We start from the raw sequence: 16,570 nt of genomic DNA on the forward strand, positions 1-16,570 counted from the left end.
GATGTACTTTTCCCAGCTCTCTCTTTTAGCACGTCTGCGCGTTCTCCTGCCCTGCGATTTTGCTTGTTTAAAATTAATCAAGTTTTCGGCTGTTGGGGAGTTGCGAAACAATCCCCAGGCCTTGTTTTGCTTTTTACGTGCTTTTTGGCATTCCTCGTTCCACCAAGGCAGGCGACGCTTATTAGCTAGTCCATTAGTTTGTTGTATGCACCTTTCTGCAGCGTCAGTGATAAAACGTGTTATATACGCCACAGCATCGTCTATGTTAAGAGACGCAATGTCATCCCGGCCTAAATATGTTATTTCTTTAAAAAGTTGCCGGTTAGCAGAGTTAACCTTCCAACGGGGAACATGTGGCGAGCAACCATCTTGTTTTGTTAAGCTTAGTATAATTGGAAAGTGGTCGCTCCCAAAGGGGTTCTTCAGAACGGACCACTGCAGGTACGGAATTAGTGTACTCGACACGATACTCAAATCTATGGAGGAGTATGAATTATGCGCCACGCTGTAGTACGTTGGCTCTTTCTTATTAAGTAAACATGCTCCCGAGGAAAAAAGGAAGTTTTCAATTAGGCGACCTCTTCCATCACAACGCGTGTCTCCCCACAAGGTGTTATGTGCATTGAAATCTCCGAGAACTATGTATGGCTCCGGAAGCTCATTTATGTAGTTTTGAAATTCCGTTTTATTAAGTGGATAGCTGGGAGGGATGTATATGGAACTAATAGTGATTAGCTTGTCAAACAACACCCCTCGGACAGCAACTGCCTCTAGGGGCGTACGAAGTTTTAATTCCCGGCAGGCAATACCTCTATCGACTACAATAGCCACACCACCGGAAGACACGACTGTGTCATCGCGGTCTTTACGAAAAATGGCGTATTGCCTGAGAAAGTTTGATTGTGTAGGTTTAAGGTGTGTCTCTTGAACACACAGCACCTTAGGATTAAACCTGTGTAGGATTTCTTTGACGTCATCGAGGTTGTGTAGGAGTCCTCTGACGTTCCATTGTATTATTTGTGTATTCATGTTGGAAGTGTTTTTTTGTGCTGTGTGTTTAAAAAAGAGACTAATTTAACTTAAAGAGCTCTTGTCGGGCCCTGTGATGCGGGCTTTTTCTTTTTTGGAGCGATCGCGAGATTCTCGCGGCTCCTTTGGCGCTTGCGGCGCTGTCTGGCAGGTTGTGTCCATCGCCTCTTGCGAGGCGCTGGACACGCGCTCTTGCGAGCGGTTGTTTTGACGGGAAGGCCTCGTTTCGAAGGACGAGGCCCTTGAGGCCACCAGCCCGGAGGTCGATGGCCCCTTCTTGTGAGTTTGCGGAGCAGCGCGAGCTGCAGCCGCCGGGGGGGGGGGGGGGGGGCGGATGGCGTCACTGCCAGCTCACTGTGTGTGGGCCGGACAGGCGCCGGAAGCCGTTGCGACGCTGCCCCCTGACGCGCCACTTCGGCAAAAGTTTTCTTTGGCAGGTAGGATACCCGCCTGCGTGCCTCCTTGAACGTTAGATTTTCCTTTACTTTAATTGTTACAATTTCTTTTTCGTTTTTCCAGGATGGGCACGACCGCGAGTATGCGGCGTGCTCCCCATCACAGTTCACACAGTGGAGAGAGTTTTCGCATGATTCAGAGAGATGCTCAGTGGCACTGCATTTCGCACAAGTCTGACGGCCTCGGCAGTTCTGCGAACTGTGGCCGAATCTTTGGCATTTGAAGCATCGAAGAGGGTTTGGCACGTATGGCCTGACACGTAATTTAATGTATCCAGCTTCAATGGTCTCGGGTAGAACACTAGAACCAAAAGTAAGGATTATATGTTTTGTCTTTAGCTGCTTGCCATCGCGCCTCATCTTGGTTCGTTTTACAGTCAAAACATTTTGCTCTTTGAATCCTTCCAAAAGTTCATCTTCGGTGAGCTCCAACAGGTCGTCATCAGAAATAACACCGCGGGTGGTGTTCATTGTGCGGTGCGGGGTCACAGTCACAGGAAAGTCTCCAAACGACACTAGATTCTGTAGTTTATCATGTTGTTTCTTATCGCGGAGTTCCAGGAGGAGGTCACCGCTGGCCATCCTCGTCGCCTTGTAACCTGGTCCTATAGTCTCTGTCAGAGTCTTTGCAACGATAAAGGGTGAGATCACTCTCACGGTCTTTTCAGTTTTCTCACTGTGTACCACGTGGTAGCGTGGAAAGTTTTCAACTTGTCGGCCAAAAAATTTAAAAACTTCTTCGGTGCGCCCCCTCTTTTGGGGGCGATCAGAAAGCGCGGGAAAAGAATTAGCCATGAAATATTCATGTTTCGGCAGAAACGCCAGCCACCCACCATGGAGTCCTACTAGGGGACGCTGCAGTGCCTGTAAACATAGGCCCTGCAGACGCCAGCCGTACGTCACCACTATAACCGAATATGAAATAACCTAGGCAGGCTACTCACACAGGGTTAACCCTCGCTGCCAAGAAGATCGGAAGGAATATAGAAGAGAGGAGAAGACAGGAAAGATTAAAAGTAAGAGAGAAATACGAAGGTTGGAGAGGAGGATAGGAAAAGGCAACTACCGATTTCTCCCGGATGGGTCAGTCCGGGAGTGCCGTCTGCGTGAAGCCGAGGCCAAAGGGGTGTGTTGCCTCCGCCGAGGGGCCATAAAGGTCCAAGCACTCAACATCGGCTCAACCCCCAGGATCCCCTTTTCCCCGGACACGGCTAAGCCACGCACGGTTAAACGTGGGAGGGTCCAACCCTTGTGTGCTCGGGTCCGTGGTGTCGCAGCACACCAAACGCCTGCTTGCGCAGAAGCCCCTGCGGGGCTCTAAACTTCTTGCGAACATTTCAAACTTGAACTGGCCTTCCTGGAAGAGTTCTAGTCATTCGAAAGCACATAGCCTCTTCGATATTTACTTTTAAAGGGGCCCTGGAGAACCCTTTTCCAAGATTTGAGAAACACATTCTGCTGTTGAGTGCAGCGTTTTTCTAAGGAATAAAATTTTTTTAATGTTTGAAAAGGGCTCATAAGCGAAGGCATTTGGAGCATAATATTTACTTTCCTTAATACCCCTCAACTCATTTGTTCTCTTAAGCCGGAACAGTGCCAGTAGCAATGAGAGGCCTAACACACCTCACCTTTATTTTTTCGAAGCAAGCTTACGGTAAGTTTTCAAGATGAGTATGAGACAGAACTTTCAAGAATGATAACAGAGTGACGATGCTTTGGCAATTGCCCACTTGCTAATTCTCTATAATAAATCTGACAGGGTATGAACACAAGTAATTTGTTAAAATAATTGACCACATAATGCCTACTGGAAGCTAGCCAGCATTTAAAAAAATGAGGAGCAGCCCTCTGGAAAGCTATCTTTACAAACTGCTTGTTAGCTGTTTCCGCTACATGTAGAATGTGTTCGCTTGCCAAGATCAAAGGGTGGTTCAGTGCTGCTTTAATGCATAAATAGCAAGAAGGTCCCGATTTATTTTTCAGTGCCATCTGCTTTTAGAAATTCATTCTGTGATAGGCCACAACAAATGCTGACTTGTGCATATTGGTCCGTACAGCAACGCATTGACAAGCTTTCCAGCCACATGCAAAATAAAATTGCTACTACAGCCTACTCCCTAAGTTGACTCCAGCATATTCGATTCCATTCAAAGGTTCCTGCTGAAGCCTATAGATTTCTCTGGGACCAACTTTTGTTATACCAATCCTAAAATGAATTCAAACTTGGCTGGTCATCGCACACGTATTTGACCCTAATGGTGACCACATCAGTTTCGAGAACCCTAATAAAAAGACCAGAGCTGGTCAGTTAAATACACTGCATGGTTATTTTATGGAAAGCTTACGGGGTGCAGGTAGCTACAGTCGAGGTGAAGCAGCACGCCCCTCTTCACCATGGCCAGCTTCAATGCCTCAATAGAACGTTTATGCGTGTACGTTTATTTTTGAGCCACTATATACTAAATCAACAATTCAGAAATTTTCAAGGCAAAGGAATAGTCATGAATGAAAAAGTGGGCTCTTTAGGTAGCATGGAGATAAAAAAAAGAAAAAAATAATGCAGCTTCTTTAAAAAAACGTTCGTCAGTAAAAGAACGAACATTTTGGTCTAAAATACTCAAGTATACACCACCATTTTTCGGGGACAGATAGAAAGCTGTGCAGGAGGCAGGGACATGTCAACACAAGTTTATATTAATCTGGAAGTGGCTGTGCAGTATCCTGGTAACCTTTGTTGCATGCACTTCGACTTGCCACTTCAGCCTGATACTGTCATCTGCTAGCTTCCTGGTCAGCCCAGTCGGCAGAGCAACTGCTCTGTAAATGTAACCCTGCTCCAAGTTTGCCTTCCCCTTTCACATAAGCACAAGTATAAAAAAAACAATAAACACAAGCAATTACCCGACAGCTCCGTGGTGTCGACAGCAGAATGGCATTCCGCCTTCTTGGCCCCCTTCTGCGCCTTTTCATAAGTGCCTTTGAAAAAAGTAATAATATTAAAAACAGATTATAATAGACACTAGGACGACAAGCAACCTGTTAAGCTGTGGAGGCTACATTCTGCAACAGACAAATGTAACGATGATATTTGTGACCGCTGTGAATGCCCACAGCCAACTGCACAGACATTGTGAACAAGTTGGCACAGCTTTGATGACGTCAAACTATCAGTGATACAAGTTAACATAACTCAGGAACTGTAGAATGGCACTAAAGATTTAGTTTGTCATTGTTACAAGCCCCTTTCAATGCAAAAATGCAGATTGCATTTGGTATAACTTGGGATGGCAACATTCAAACTGGCCAAAAGGTGCAAGCCTCTTGGTGCACAGTTTTTAAAGTTAGATGTTAGAGTTAGAACTATGCAAACTTCTAAGGTAGTTTTACACCTGCAAGATAGCGGCCATAAAATGACAAGAGTGCTGTTAATATTCAAGTCATTGCTAATTTTACAGATGCAGGCATTGCAAGCTAGGTGGGGGGAAATTAAGCATAATAATAAACAGAGAAGGCTTGATTACTTTTCTGCATGCGCAACAATGGTACTTGTCAATAATAATTGCAACATTTTTAAGTTATACAGAGTGTATCATGCGCAAAAAATTTGCCTTCACTTGATGGGGGATGTGACCTGCTGTAACAACAGCGCTAGCATAAACTTGTGTCGCTGCCAGCAGGCAGCGACACAAGTTTATGCTAGCGCTGTTGTTACAGCAGGTCACATCCCCACAAGCGCTAGCATAAACTGCTGGCAGCGACACAAGTTTATGCTAGCACTGTTGTTGCAGCAGGTCACATCCCACCAAGTAAAGGCAAATTTTCATTTTTTTTTCTTAAGAACCACGCAGTTAACTGTGTTAAGTGTCATACTCAACGAAGGCGACCTCAAAATGTGATAGTTCTGAAAAATTTGAGCAAGAACACTGCAGTGACGAGTGCAAAATCTTTTTTCGAACAGGCATAGCGAAATATTCAGGACCCTGTATGAAGAGACATGTTCCCATGTTGTGTTATTTAGAAGGTAAACAGGCATTGTGCTAGTCAATCTGCGCACACACACAAATGTACACTTAGTAATGTTTAATTTCAATATGTCAACAATTTAGAAGTGTGTCTGCTACTACATGATTTCAGTCTAGAGTACAGTCTCATGTCCAAAGATAAAAAAGTATGATACCAAAAAATACTAAAACAAGCAAAAAAGCACGGTATGTTAACAATGTAGTCACTTACTGCACCTCGCCAGGACTACCGCTGGGTACGTCCCCCAGTTTTCACTTGGGGTACGTTGTTTCTCGACCATGGATTTAACTTCTGACCCCCTCGTATGCAGGGGCCAGAAACAATAACTCTGGTCCTCGGACATCCAAGAGGATGGCACCACAGCAATAGTGTCGCCCTCCATCGGGAATTTCACGACCCTGTATGGCTTCGGCATCCTGCATAAATAAAGCAGCTGAGGAGGTTGCCAAAAGGTTGCACGGACTTCATTTACTAATCATGCACCGTGTTGTCAAAATCCAGGATGAGAATGCTGCTGCAAAAGTAGACAGGCTAACACTTTCCAGCAAAACTTCAATGTTCTAAGATAATGAGAAGGGGAACCAAAGGGCCCAATTTTTTGTTACAACCATACAAAGCCAACAGACAATAAAGCATAAAAAAGGAAGAAAAAAGTGAAAGCTTAGAGAAAATTGTCTCTTTAAGTTTCATCCCATACAAAAATACTTCCTTACTTTCTTTAGAACTCTTACCAACTTTCTATCAACCTTAGTAACACTCTATGTACTTTTACTTTCTATTAACACATGTTACAAGAAAGTTGGTAGGATCTGTCTTTACTTCGGTTTGAAAAAAGTTTGTTCAAAGAAAGTTTAAAGAAAATTGTTAGGCTGTTTTAACTTTCGTATGTAGAAAGTTTTTCGAAGAAAGTTTACAAGAAGTTGGTAGGCTCTGTTTTTACTTCGGTTGAAAGAAAGTTTCTTTAGAGAAAGTTTTAAAAAAGTTGGTAGGCTGTGTTTTAACTTTTGTTTGTACGAAGTTTGTTCAAAGAAAGTTTAAAAAAAGTTAGTAGGCTCTGTTTTTATTTTCGTTTGAAGAAAGCTTGTTTAAAGCACCATTAAAGAAAGTTGATAGGCTCCGTTCTTGTTTTCGCTTGAAGCAAGTTCGTTTGAAGAAAGTTTAAGGAAAGTTGGTAGGCTCTGTCTTTACTTTTGTGTAAAGAAAATTATAACAATTGTATTTGTTTCATTCATTTGCTCATTTAACACTGCAATAAACAAGCATAAGATGCAATATCGGTAATACAATAATTAGTACGAATAAACTAAGTGTCATACTGATAATTGCTTCCTGCAGTTTAAGAGAAAGCGAGGAGAGAGAATAGTTTTTGTTATTACGCGTGCATATATAATTAGCAGTAGCTAAGGTAAAATATCTTAGCCTGCCCCAGTGAAATTGTATATAATGTTTTCCTACTTCAAAAAAAAAGGCTGGTGTACACTGACTGGTACTCGAACCCGGGACTTCTGCGTGTGAGGCGGAGACGCTACCACTACTCCACGTATCATAGTAAGCAGCAGCTGAAACTATACAATGTCTAGACTTTCTGACATGTCGTATGGCCATTTATTTGTTTTCACGACGCTTATCTTTTTTCGGGATTCGGCTTCTTAAGAAACCTTTCCTTTACGATTTTATGCAAACTATACACAAAACTCTCGAAAATGCAGTAGCTGCGGTCACTGTTAAAAGATCCTTTCTTTTCAAAACTGCGGGTGATTGTTGTGTTGATATATTGGGGGGATTCGTACGGCAGCAAGGATTCCGTAAATGCTTGCTTGGGCACACAAGTGAATAATTTACGATTGTCAGTTTACTGAGTAGTCAGTTGTGTACCTGGCATGGCCGTATCTGTTTGCGCTTGCGTGCAAGCAGTACGCCTGTTGCACTTCAGCCGAAGCTTCAGCTGCTGTAGCACGCCAACCATCGCCATGTTTTGGTACCTTTATTCCTGACGCTAAGAGGAAATATCGTCTCATCAATTCAAGATGAGGGCACATATTCTCGAAAACACTACACTTGGCGCCATAATTAACGTGTATATGGGCGCTGACCACGGATATGTGCTCGGTAAGTGTCATATTAGTCCGTACACCGTCCGTCATTTCAAGCAGACGGAGCCGCACGGGCGGCGCGTGGATTGGCTCATGCTTCAGCTACGACTTCCTATGAGTGACAAATGCGAATCTCGAAGGCTATGCTCCTGAAGCAATGCGAATCGGGGAGGCAGGTTCCTTTTCGTTAACCGCAGTGTGGCGCTGCTGCAATGTTTTGTTGGATACAGGAGGTTACGCTGGAGGTGGTGGATAAGTACAAATATCTTGGAGTGTGGATAAACAATGGGGCTGAGTACCTAACGGAACATGAAAAATATGTGACGGCTAAAGGTAGCAGAAATGCAGCTGTGATGAAAAATAGGGCACTGTGGAATTACAATAGGTACGAAGTGGTGAGAGGGATTTGGAAAGGGGTGATGGTCCCTAGTTTGACTTTCGGCAATGCGGTCCTGTGCATGAGATCAGAGGTTCGAGCAAGGTTGGAAGTTAAGCAGCGAGGGGTAGGTAGACTGGCTCTGGGAGCACACGGAAATACACCAAATCAGGGGGTACAGGGTGACATGGGATGGACGTCATTCGAGGGCAGGGAAGCCAGCAGCAAGATAGAATTTGAGGAGCGATTGAGAGAGATGGCAGAAAAGCGGTGGGCAAGGAGAGTTTTCAGTTATTTGTACATGAGGAATGTTGATACAAAATGGAGGAAGCTGACCAGAAAACTGTCAATCAAATATTTGGACTGCAGGAGGGGTGCAAACCAGGAAACAGCGGTTAAGAAAAAGGTTAAGGAAACAGAGAGGGGTCTGTGGAAAACAGGGATGCAGACGAAATCAGCACTGGGCACATACCGAACTTTCAAGCAAGAAATTGCCAAAGAAAATATCTACGATAATTCTAGGGGAAGCTCTTTGTTGTTTGAAGCCAGGACGGGAGTATTGCGGACTAAGATGTACCGAGTCAAGTACCAAGGTATAGACACGTTGTGCTGTGCGTGTGGAGAAGAAGAGGAAACGGCTGAACACCTCATACTTTTCTGTAAGGGGCTTAACCCTACAGTGCAAGGCAACGGGGCTGATTTTTTCAAAGCATTGGGGTTTAGGGACAGTGAAGGCAAAATAGACTTTAAGCGGGTAGAAATAACCAAACAGAGGTTATCTGATTGGTGGATAAAATTAAGGCAGGGGTGAAATTTCACCCACCACAAAGTACAAATTATGTTAATAGCCATGGCTAGGTGGCGTATGCCACCGCCCGATTTAAAGGGTTCAGCCTCATCCATCCATCCATCCATCCGTTGCCAATTAATCCAATCCAATCCAAGTTGCTGTAGTGCATGGACCACGTTGGCTGTACGCGAGTGCTCGTTGCAGTGAGGTGGTAGTTGAATTTTATATTAGAAGTGCCTAGGCAAAATGTGCTTCTTATCGTGTGCATTATCCATCGCACAACCTCTGGACTCGTGAAATGCCGTGTGTTCGACGTGGGTTTCGTGCGATGCGCCAGTGTCAACAGTGTCTTACTGCGCCTGTCCGAGCTGCCTTGGTTCCGCCTGCCTGCACTCTCTCGTGAAAAGCCTGGTACTGGGGCTTCATCTCAGTGAATGGAAGAATTTGTTGTAGGTTGTGCGTTCGTGGTGCTGTAGTTCATCGGCAGCTCTACAGTGTTTGCGCCCGAAAGAGAGTTGGTGCCACGGTACCTGTGAGACGAAAGAGCGTTTGTTGACTACGTCTTGAAAGGTAAGCAAGTTTGGCACTTGTGCGCGTTGTTGTAGCTTATGGTTCATGTAATGAGCTTTGTGTAACAAGAGCAGAGCGCATTCTGAGCGTAAGTTGTCTATGTTTCTGGTGCACATATAGTAAGCAATTTTACGAAAGCTTCTGTTGATGTTATCGCGTACTTGCATTTTCCTGTGAAGTATGCTGCCCCGTCTGATTGCTCTGACTGAATGGGAACACAATTATGGAAACACTGCAAGTTACTGTTTGTTGGGTAGTCTCCCGGCAGAAAATTATTCCGTATATAAGCATTTCCGCGAGTATACCGCAGGTGTGTATACGTCGATGTGTCATGGGCTTCACGCGTTGGCACAGGATAGCTATGTTTGATGCTTGCGCACATATTAGCTTGTATGAAGACTTTTTTGTATACAGTTCACTTTCAAGGCCCGCTTCGCGAGAACCTATCTGTATTCTATATTGAACTATAGAACCTGTCGTGTTCTATATTGCAAGGCAGATATACGCCGATATTGCAATGACGAGGTTTCTTTTTATTGCGATCGCAATTATATGGACACTCCAAAGCAGATTTCTGCCGTCGCCGACGCCGTGAGGTTCCGTATGACGTCAATGGAGATGAAATCGTCGCCGCGCGCCGAACGCTGTATGTGCGCGTGAAAGGGCGCGAGGGACGCGTGCTTTCACGGGGAGTGAACCCACGGCGGAGAACAAACGCGCGTTCTGCGCCTTGCTCCCTTAAGGGCTGCAGAAGTAGGCGTCTCTTTCCTCCTTTACAATCACCAGGGGGGGGGGGAGGGAGGCGACGTTTAGCTGCCGTACCAAGTGCCTATTTATATCAGAGGCTCCCGCAACAGTCACCAACGCCGCACGCATTTTGTGCGAACGCGGGCAAAACGCCGACGGCGTCGACAACAGTTCTGCGCGTTGCTGGTGCTGCTGCATGTCGAAATTTATACAGCTGATAAAACTACTATCCTTACTCCGTATAGCTCTCTACAAATTTGCTATCGCAATTGATGCTTCGCCTTTCAGGTGAAACTGCGACAACTTTTTAATCGAGACATCCCAATCAGACGCTGGCTTCTGCTATATATACATATTCATCTAAAGAACAGTATGCCAGCTCTTCCTCATCAAGCTCATCAAGCGCATTAGAGATGTTGCACTTTTTGAAGGAGCGCACGATCAATTGTCATCCTCGTTGCGGCGCACACAAAAAGCATCTCCTTTGGCCCCTCCAACGAGTTCCGCCCGGCTTGAACGTTCCACAATGCCTCCCTACGGCTAGCACAACTACCGTATTTACTCGATTCTCGCGCGCCCTCGATTGTAACGTGCCCCCGGTTCCCGTGACGAAAAAAAATGTCCTTTACAGTACCGCTCATCTCATGCTTTCAAACAGAAATGCAACTGTCATTTGGAAAAACAGATTTCCTCCCGATGCACTGAAATTGCGATGAATAAAAAAAGTCTCAAGTTCGCCCGAAAGGCGATACATCGAATGCGATAGCAAATTAGTAGACCGCTATACGAAGTAAGGATAGCAGTTTTATCGGCCCTATGAAGTTGCAAACATTCGCTTACCAAAGCACGGTGTCTCGCGCACGACGTAACAAGCAAATCACGGTGTAACGTAACAAGCACGGTGTTACGCACGCAGAAGCAAGCATGAACACATCTCGCTTGTTGACCGCAGAAATCAAATGTCAAAACGCTGAAGTGACGAAGTGCGGTGAGCGAATTGACCTTCATACTAGCATGCCTCTCTTCAACGTGACGGCGAAAACACGGCGCGCGGCAGACTTTCCCCATCGCAGATTGCTTTCAGGATAGGGCCAAGGCGATCGTATCGCCGAAGTGGATCGTTGCAGATTACGTCCTGCTTCGGTCCACTGAAACCGTTTCGCATTGCTTTGCTGGCGAAAATCGGCTCCTCCTGTTTGCGCCAGTCCCGCTTGAAAGTTTCGGATTCTCCAAACACCCGTGATGCGGCCCGATTTCCGTCCGTCTCCGCACACATGATCACTTTCCTTTTAAATGCGGCATCATGATGAACTCGGTACTTCATGCTTATAGAGCAGATGCAGAGAATGTGAACGTTAGAAAGCGGCACAATAGTGGCATCGCCTGTTTGGTGCCATTAACGCCACACCGCGCGCCGGTACTACACACTACTGATACGACACAGGTCAAAATGGCGACGTCCCTCGTGTACTTCAGTTGGCTACTGGCGCGGCTAGTAGCGGCTGCGATACTGACTTCTTTAGATGGCACTAACTGTGCACCATATTTATCAGTCTCAGTTAAAAACTGGCGTGTTTTTTTTTAATCCTCGAATCTAAGCCAACCCTAGAGTTTCGTATATGATTATTTGAAAAAAAGCTATCGGCCTAGATTCGAATAAATACGGTAGCTAAAACGTTGCACTGTTGAGCACGAGGTTGCGGGATCGAGTCGCGACCGCGGAAGCCGCATTTCGATGGAGGCGACATGCAAGAATGCCCGTGTGCTTGCGTTGTAGTGCACAATAAAAAACCCCAGGTGGTCCAAATTAATCCGGAGCCCTCCTGTACCTCTACAGTGTGTCTCATAATCAGAACTGGTTTTGGCACGTAAAACCCCAGAGAGAACTGATTTTTAAGCATGGTTCGTTGGAACAATTTTTTTTGGGTGTAATTGCAGTAATTTTCATGTACGTCCCCTGTAGTTTACCGAGCTCTTACCCTCAGTACAAGTGAATCTGCCGCATCCTTCTGTCACAGGTGCTTGTGAGTAAGTGTTTAAAGTTCCAGCCTTGGCAAGAAAAATAACACTGGAAGCAGATTGAAATAGCAGCTGACTTGATAGAGATCATATTGTCACCGGGTCATGCACTCATTCTTCTGAAGATACAACCACCACAGCAATGCCTGCACTTTTTAAATCTGTTTGAATGATTGATTGAAGGTAGGCAGTCATTAATTAGGGTATGCATCGAACTTTTGTTACACATGCAGCCTGTGGAGTGAAGTGAGGTGAAAATTTATGGCACGTTTAGAGCCTGGTAGAGTTCCTTGAAGCCTTAATGTCTGAAGCTGCTTAGCTCACTCAAAATATGTGATAAATTTGTGTTTGTTCTGCAGAGTCTCTGGAAACCTCGGCCACCTCACTAGTGGGAGATATAGGTAAGAAATGCTGTGCTACTGCTAATGTTGTGAAGCAGCATTGTTCAGTTTTATCTTGTGTGGAACCTAGCTCAGTGCAAAAAATTTGAAAGCTTTGTGTTCGTCGTGCGAGTAGGAAATACATGTTAGTCATCATCATAATAAGCCTTTCAGTTTGGATGCCTGGACAGCCTCTCGTACTAATGCCCAGTTCGCACTGGTCCCTCCTCAGCCAAATCCATTTTATGCTTGAATATTTCCCAATCTCATTATTCCAATCCATGGCAATCGGGATAATGAAAAATGATGCGGCAGTAGCATTGATCCGGACACCGCACCGCCAATAAGGGAATGGCCACATTACCCTATATGTTGCCATCAAATCGTACTTAAAGCACATTTTAACACAAACCATTCCGTGACTTTTACAAGGTAAATTCCTGCAGGTAAGTTCCTGTCTTGCCTTGTTTGGAGCCTTTTTCGCAAGTTGTCTAGTGGTGCTACTTGAACCAAGGTCATACAGGGCAACAGCCTGATGGTATATGCATTATGCTACAGGCGCGTGCATGACATGACAGCATAGCAACCTACGACACTTCTTCACATGTGCAAGCTATTGCTTTAAAATGCTTGGCATATGTCGCATTGCATAGCAAGTTTCTTTCCATCATGCAAGAATGTACCACGTGGTCCTTCCCTTGTGGAAGCTAGTGCACGCTGTGATATTGCGCGGCTCTGATGATTGGCTCAGTTTATCCATTTGCGAGGTTAGCCTTGGCCATACCTGAAGTTGAATGTTTCATCACTGGAGAACAAGAAATCAGTTGTCATGCCATCCCTTGCTGTTGCCACAAACACACATCACGTAATTGCTAGCCCTACACAGACATGTTGCACCATCTTCATGGAACCCCAAATGATGCTATGCAGCTCTAAAGATGTTAGACAAGTTGGTTGATACTTGAAGCGCGCCATGATGGCATAGTGGTTTTGGTGTTGTGCTGCTAAGTCCCGAGGTTCTGGAATAAAAGCCCAGCGGCAGTGTCTACATTTCAATGAGGGTGAAATGCAAGAACACCCATGTACCAAGCATTGTGTGCACATTTAAGAACCCAAGGTGGTCAAAACTAACCCAGAGTCCCCGGGGCACTACAGCATGCCTCACAATCAAATCGTGGTTTTGGCATGTAAAAAACCCTACAATTTAATTTTTTTCATGCTTGACGGTGGCATGACATTGCACGGCAAATAAGACGCAAACAACAGAAGGTGGGGCAGCACAGGCAATACACTTGCTACTGATTTATTAGTCTATGCAGGCATGTTCTTTTTCTGGTCTTGTAGGGGCTGTGATAAACCAATTGCAGGCGGCACCTATGCTGTCCTGTGTGTTCTTTGTTTTATTTGCACTACATTAGTGTCCTTAATATGCTGTATGGCTAGTCAACTGCGTAATGCTTTGCATATATAACATTGATCCCTGCAGTGTGTGAGATCTGTATAATTTTCATTCGAACACTGAACATTGGTCGCCCCAGCGGTCGTAAAGAACAGGACACAAAGGACAGGAAATTTATCTACTTGAGCATCCTTGGGCTTCTAAAGGGCAAGCTTCATGAATTTATTTATCCGTTAGGCCCTGAGGATGTGCGATTTCAATTTTCTTATTGTATGATAAATTTTAAACTTCTGTTTGTTCATTTATTGTTTATAAAAAAATTGTTGACTTGGTAGGTTAAATACTCTGCTGACTTCAACTGTTTCCATTTTCTTACCATTCTTTCTGTTACTTTAATAGAGTGTTAGTTATTTGTTCCATGCATTATATTATTTAGTTCTAGGAATTATGTTATGACATTGTCTTTTGAAACAATTTATTTATTCTTCTTTGCAGTGTTTCTAACTGGTCTGTTGAAAACCTCTTTTTTTATAGGGAGGCCGGGGTTGAACTTTGTTTAGAGGACAATGCCTCGGAAGAGTTTGTCATAGGCTCCAGAAGGGATGACGGAAAGGTAATCGCACCAAAGTTATTGGCTTTAGATATTGCCTGAATGTGGTCGCAAAGCCACATATTGAGCTGCAGCTTGAACGAGCTTAATTGTTTCTGTGACAGCTCGCACGCATATGTTTGACAGCCGTACATGTCAAGCACCAGTATCATTCTTTGTTCTGTTTACTGATATAACATTTAGGTCTTAATTTAGAAAGAAATCAATAAAGGTGTGTACTATCTCAGGCCAACCAACGTGCTGGTCACCAAGACCAGCACATTTATCAGTGGTTTGTGAGTCAATTTTCGTGAGAACTTGTAAACAAACTCTATCTCTAAGAAGCCAGTCTTCATTTTGCGTGCAAAAGTGATCCTTTTGTGCATTCAAAGAAATCTGGCATGACACTGTAGTGACGCGGTTGACAGCTAGCTGCCTGATAAAGCAAAAAAAGTGGGATAGACCTGTCACTGTCTCTGATTTGCAAGTGATGATTTCTTTGTGTAATGCAGGTGTATGCAGGCTGTGGCTCCTGGATTAATGAAAAAGCCTGGGGATGTTTGTTCAGCGCTTCTACAGACTCTATGTTCTGTAGAAGTGCTGCTACTGTATTTTGGACCCCCAAACAACTGAAAACCAGGAGTGTCACTGGAACACTTTCGAACAAGGCACGGCATCTTGGCTACACTGAGGCAAAGCCAGCGCTGGCACCAGAGAAAGTATCTTCTCTAAAGGGTATTTATCTTTCTCCTGTGGCCTTTAGAAAGTTTACATAATGATCTTCTGCATGTTTTCCTTTTTTTATCATGGGGTTTTATTTGAGAGAAAATGTTGGCACGTTAATTTTGCTTAATCGCCTTTTAAGTTCCAGCATTGAATGATGGAAACAAATTTTAGCTGTTATTTGGACATGTGATACTGGATTCAGTATTTTTTCAGTAAAAAGAAAGCTGAAGGTTGCTGTAATAGCATTATTGTTACGATGATCTTTCAGCAGATAGTACTTGTCTGACAATTCTTTGCCATATTTTGCTAATACTAAATTTCTGACCACAATTTTGCACAACGCAAGTTGCCATCACAGGTGCATCACCGAAGGTAGTGCAGCAGCATGCTGCACTCGGATAGTTAGCCATATCTTTATTTCTCATCAATGTAGGTATACTAAGATGCTCATTATAATCAGGTGTTAACAGTGCTCATGCATTCCAAGTCATATTGAGCTAAACAGAGTACATCACTGGCAGTAGGTGTAATAGCTATGTTACATAGATGCTTCATAGTAAATGTAGAGTATTCAAGCACAATACTGTTACACATGACCATGTATGGGAACAGCAGCGTCGTGCAGAACAATTCATAGAAAAAATTTTTTTCAAACAGGAAATCAGTTCATGCATTCCCGACCAATAGCAACTTCCTTGTAAACTAAATTTGACTTTGCCCACATATTACCCATGGAGTAATAAAGAACTGTGCTTAATTCTGTGTCTTTTTTGAAGCTAATAATTCACTTCCTATGCAGCATTGTTCGCCATTTACATGGGTGACATGCCAAAGGAGGTGTCAGACAAGAGAATGAAGGCGGCGGAAAACACTTGTCGCAGAAGCTCGGCGATATGCAGCGGTGGTGAACTCTGCGAACGCATGTTGAAATAAACTAGCTTGAGCCTTCAGGTTCCACATGTCGCATCAATGTCTACTCTCATGCTATGCCGAACATAAGCTGTGATGTCCTGCAACTTTGTTGCATTTTCGACCCTCTTGTTGCAGCTCGCAAAGAAAAAGAGTAATAGGGCACTAACAAGATGACATAGGATGGGACAAGTTCAAGCACAAGTGTGTTGCCCATTGTGTCCTTGTCTTGTCTTTGCCCTTTTACTCTTCTGCCTGTGCCTTTTAGTTGTAAACGTTACATGCGTGCTACAAATAAGACAGACTGTGCTAAAGCTGCAGCAACCAGAGCTGTGGTCAATGCAGGTACCGGGAGGATTTTTTAACTTATTTACTACCCAAGGATATTGTTGCATCTCTTCTAACTAGTCGCAATTGATTGTGGTATAAAAGTTCCTCTAAAGTGCCTCAGAAAGGCTGGCCTAC

General features: G+C 44.2%; 1 long non-coding RNA gene across 1 annotated transcript; it reads left to right on the forward strand.

The window, feature by feature from the left end:
- The first annotated feature begins 12,160 nt into the window (after positions 1-12,160).
- On the forward strand, positions 12,161-16,118 carry LOC125944899 (uncharacterized). The gene is made up of 4 exons (XR_007466589.1): positions 12,161-12,503; positions 14,416-14,494; positions 14,983-15,205; positions 15,996-16,118. It is a non-coding gene; the product is annotated as an uncharacterized LOC125944899 (long non-coding RNA).
- The last annotated feature ends 452 nt before the right edge of the window (positions 16,119-16,570 follow it).

The sequence above is a fragment of the Dermacentor silvarum genome, chromosome 4 (assembly GCF_013339745.2).
Source record: "Dermacentor silvarum isolate Dsil-2018 chromosome 4, BIME_Dsil_1.4, whole genome shotgun sequence".
Lineage (NCBI taxonomy): Eukaryota > Metazoa > Arthropoda > Arachnida > Ixodida > Ixodidae > Dermacentor > Dermacentor silvarum.